Raw genomic sequence first — 5,569 nt, 5'->3', positions numbered from 1 at the left:
GCGCTCTGCAGTCTCACTAAATCCTCAAACTGATTTTAAAATTGAGAGATTAGTCAACATGTCCTACGGTGTAGAACATGTCTAAGCCCGGACACCACGACAAGGTTTCTCAAGTAGCCCGGGATCCTACACTCTCCTACCTGAGCCGTATGGGCGATACCAGGAGCCAGTGGGCAAATTACAGGAGCATAAGGCCGACTCACAAACAACTCACCAGTTACCTCCAGCATGTGGCCATGCTTGCAATGGGAGGAGGGAGGAGTCTGAGTCCCACTCAAGACTTGCTGATATGTCCCAGGCTTCACAGGTGCACCTAAATGTGACCTGTAGATGGAAAACAGGCACATTTAAATAGGAGTTTATACACCTCCAGGAATCTATATATACAAACTAAGAAGACAGGTTGGCATTAGCAGGAGTTGCTCAAACCCACATGCAGTTGTGCATATATATAGGGGAGCAAATCCTGCACTTGTGGCCCGTTGCTAATGGCAATCCCCAGCAAAATGCATACAATGGAGGATGCCCGCGGCGAACCACAAGTACCACAATAGACATCCTACACAAGGTAACAAGTGCGGATGCCATAATCAATATAACAATATAACAAAACAATAACAAACACAGGTGCGCTCTGCAGTCTCACTAAATCCTCAAACTGATTTTAAAATTGAGAGATTAGTTTGTATATATAGATTCCTGGAGGTGTATAAACTCCTATTTAAATGTGCCTGTTTTCCATCTACAGGTCACATTTAGGTGCACCTGTGAGGCCTGGGACATATCAGCAAGTCTTGAGTGGGACTCACAGACTCCTCCCTCCTCCCATTGCAAGCATAGCCACATGCTGGAGGTAACTGGTGAGTTGTTTGTGAGTCGGCCTTATGCTCCTGTAATTTGCCCACTGGCTCCTGGTATCGCCCATACGGCTCAGGTAGGAGAGTGTAGGGTCCCGGGCTACTTGAGAAACCTTGTCGTGGTGTCCGGGCTTAGACATGTTCTACACCGTAGGACATGTTGACTAATCTCTCAATTTTAAAATCAGTTTGAGGATTTAGTGAGACTGCAGAGCGCACCTGTGTTTGTTATTGTTTTGTTATATTGTTATATTGATTATGGCATCCGCACTTGTTACCTTGTGTAGGATGTCTATTGTGGTACTTGTGGTTCGCCGCGGGCATCCTCCATTGTATGCATTTTGCTGGGGATTGCCATTAGCAACGGGCCACAAGTGCAGGATTTGCTCCCCTATATATATGCACAACTGCATGTGGGTTTGAGCAACTCCTGCTAATGCCAACCTGTCTTCTTAGTTTGTACACCTCCTAGACAACCCTAATCTGGGCCCTGACTACCTATCAATATGAATAGACCTTGAAGGTAGGAATATTCATAAGCAGGATACCTAAGCCCTATAAGGCCCTGGAATAAGTATAGGACCAGAGACAACCCATTCCTCCCCAGATGGATGAATGGAAGTCTCTGTTTTTAGGCCCAGATACAACAACAGGGAATATAACAAACACAAACAAACGCGACACTTAAAGGGGTTATCCCATTTTAGACAATGAGGGCCACCGCTCCCATTCATTTCTATGGGGCCGACGGAAATAGCCAGTGCTCTACTATTTTCGGTGGCTCCATAGAAATGAATGGAGGGCAGCCGCGCATGCGCAGTGCGCCCTCCTCAACTTTCTCCGCTCCATTCTCCTTGTAGGTGCAGGTGCCAGAGGTGGGACTCGCCCCTATCAGACAATGGGGGCATATCCTAGCAATATGTCCCCATTGTCTAAGATGGGATAACCCCTTTAACTTCTGTAGAGATGGAAGAACAGGAACACCAGAGAGGATCTCACACCAGCTCAGCCAAACCCAAATGAAGCTATCAACTGCATAGTCAGAAGGGTGGGGTGAGACTATAAAGGGTAGAAGTGATGACCACTGAGCAACAGCTGAGAAAAGGGAAGTGGTCATTAACCCTATCAGCACTGAATCAAGAGAAATCAAAGAGGCTGTTAGATTCCTCCATGCTCAGCCAATCTACTTGATTTCCTGACAGCAGTCACCTGAGGGACCGTGACAGAAGGGGGCACAATGGGTATTATTACTATGAAGGGGGCACAGTGGGCATTATTACTATAAAGGGGCACAATGGGGATTATTACTATAAAGGGGCACAATAGGGATTATTACTGTGAAGGGGGCACAATGGGGATTATTACTGTGAAGGTGGCACAAAGAGGGGATTACAACTGTGAAAGGGGAACAAAGAGGGCATAACTAATGTGAGAGGGCACAATGTGGGAACAACTACTGTGAGGGGGCACACATCTTTACAAAACTACTGTGAAGGTTGTACAATGAGGGCAATACTACTGTGAGGGGTTACAATTTTATTAAAGTATTGGGGTGGGGGGTGCCAGAGAAAGGACCCGCCCCGGGTGCCAAACACCCTAGGCACGCCACTGCCACACAGTAATTTCCAAAACACTGCTCCCATATAGTAATTTGCCCCCACAAAGTAATATCCCCCACATACTGATTTGCCCCACACAGTAATATCCCCCATATAGTAATTTGCCCCACACAGTAATTTCCCTGACACTGTCCCCACATAGTAATTTCCACCACACTGCCCCCATATAGTAATTTGCCCCCACACAGTAATTTCCACCACACTGCCCCCACATAGTAATTTCCAACACACTGCCCCCATATAGTATTTTGCCCCCACACAGTAATTTCCACCACACTGCCCCCACATAGTAATTTCCAACACACTGCCCCCATATAGTAATTTGCCCTCACACAGTAATTTCCACCACACTGCCCCCATATAGTAATTTCCACCACACTGCCCCCACATAGTAATTTCCACCACACTGCCCCCATATAGTAATTTGCCCCCACACAGTAATTTCCACCACACTGCCCCCACATAGTAATTTCCAACACACTGCCCCCATATAGTAATTTGCCCTCACACAGTAATTTCCACCACACTGCCCCCATATAGTAATTTCCACCACACTGCCCCCACATAGTATTTTCCACCACACTGCCCCCACACAGTAATTTCCACCACACTATCCCCATATTGTAATTCCACCCCACTGCCCCCATATATTAATTTCCACCGCACTGTCCCCATATAGTCATTTGCCCTCACACAGTAATTTCCACCACACTGTCCCCATATAGTAATTTTCCCCCACACAGTAATTTCTACCACACTGCCCCATATAGTAATTTGCCCCCACATAGTAATCCCTCCCATAGTAATCCCCCCATAATCATTTTCTCCCACTAATTAATCCCCCCATAATCATTTCCCAGCCCCAATTAGGTAATCTGCCCCACACAGCCAGCCCCAATATAGTAATTTCCTCCCGATGTACTGTCCCTTCACTAATATGTCCTCTTGTGTGTCCCCCTCAATGTCCCTCAAAGTTGGTACATAAAAAAAAAAAAAAAAAAAGAAACTAAAAGCTAAATACTCATCTATGTCCAGGCGCCCACATACAACTGTGCTGTGTCCCTACACAGGCGCGCGCCTACTAAGTCTGGACCCTATGGTGGTGATCGGTGGAGGGGCAGGGAAATATGCGCCCCCATGCCCAGCCACAGTATGTGGACGTTCTGGTCGGCGTTGTGCCCCCCAGCGATGCTGGGCCTGGGGCCACCAACCCGAACGCCCCTATTATAATCCGCCATTGCTCAGTGACCATATTTTTGCCCTTTGTATTTTGTACAGTCGGTGCAAATCTTCACTGTTTAAAGGGGTTATCCCATGATTAACATAAAAGTGAACATCAGACATAATATAGTTCTTGATAATCTCACTATGAGCGTGCTAGAGCATGGATTCCAGAGATCTCTCCATTCATTGCTTCATTTTTAATTTCAAGTTAGCAGCACAGGAGGTGTGACCATTCTTGGGAGTGGAGAGCATCCCTTCTTCTGCAGCTGGTGGCAGTTGAAGGATGGAACTGAGCATGTGCGTCCACTTCAGTGTGGTGGACAGAGAAATAAAAGAAAGAGCAAGCAGCAGGTGGTGCTGTATAGATAGATTTCATTGAATAACTCAGTAGCTTTACTCAGTTTAGAAGTAGATGCATGAAATTACAGAAGTATCAGATCCAGGTGCTGCTTTGAAAACTGTAAAGTATTTTTTGTGGGACAATCCCATTAATGAATAGCATTTCATACTCTGTGCTCTCCAGCTTCTCCTGCACTATTCTCCCCTTGGAATACAACAAATGACTCACAGGTTTTTAGGCCTGCAATATTCAAGTACTTTTACATATGTCTGGTCAGTAATGTTTTTATGGAAAATTAAGCTCATGTGGAAAATTATACTGGGGAATGCCAAATTCTCTACATCTGATGACAGGATATTGTCAGAAAACTAGTATCTTCCAGGGAAAACTGGATGCAGAGTTCTTTTCTTATTTCCACATGATCTTGATGCGGTCTGTGCTCTCATTCATTGCGGTGGAAGAGACATTACAAATGTTTGTCTATAAATACGAGGTTTTTACAATAACAGTGGTTTCCCTGTCTTAGGCCTCATGCAGGCCGGGCCCATGCTGCGGACCGCAAATTGCCGGGCACCCACCCTGGGGCCGCCGCATGCGGATCGCAGACCCATTCACTTGAATGGGGTCCACGATCCACATCCGTCTGACCCCACCGCAAAAAAGTAGTGCATGCACAAATTTTTGCGGTGCAGAGGCACAGACAGAAAACCCACAGAAGCTCTTGCAGCGTGCACTGCGCAGGGGAGAACACGTGAGGTTCACGGTGGGCCGAAGGGTACAATAGTGCATCTGGTACTCACGGTTAGCAGATGCCTCCCTGGGCCAGCAGTGCAGTGAAGGGGAGAACAGCGATTAACTATTAGAACTAACTGTTGCTAAAATATAACTTTTATTAATGGTCCTTAAAATGTGGATAATTCAACTAAAATCCAATTACGTCCAGGATCCCACTGGTATATGGGAGAGTGTGACGTCAAACACTCAAACCTGATCTTGGACCAATGTACAAATCAGGGAGTCAGCAGTGTAACTGGGAGCTAGCGGAATAACAGGATCAGTCCGCATATACACTCACCTAAAGAATTATTAGGAACACCTGTTCTATTTCTCATTAATGCAATTATCTAGTCAACCAATCACATGGCAGTTGCTTCAATGCATTTAGGGGTCTGGTCCTGGTCAAGACAATCTCCTGAACTCCAAACTGAATGTCAGAATGGGAAAGAAAGGTGATTTAAGCAATTTTGAGAGTGGCATGGTTGTTGGTGCCAGACGGGCCGGTCTGATATTTCACAATCTGCTCAGTTACTGGGATTTTCACGCACAACCATTTCTAGGGTTTACAAAGAATGGTGTGAAAAGGGAAAAACATCCAGTATGCGGCAGTCCTGTGGGCAAAAATGCCTTGTGGATGCTAGAGGTCAGAGGAGAATGGGCCGACTGATTCAAGCTGATAGAAGAGCAACGTTGACTGAAATAACCACTCGTTACAACCGAGGTATGCAGCAAAGCATTTGTGAAGCCACAAC

The sequence above is a fragment of the Bufo bufo genome, chromosome 11 (genome assembly GCF_905171765.1).
Source record: "Bufo bufo chromosome 11, aBufBuf1.1, whole genome shotgun sequence".
NCBI classification, from domain to species: Eukaryota; Metazoa; Chordata; class Amphibia; order Anura; family Bufonidae; genus Bufo; species Bufo bufo.
This window is presented reverse-complemented; position numbering follows the sequence as displayed.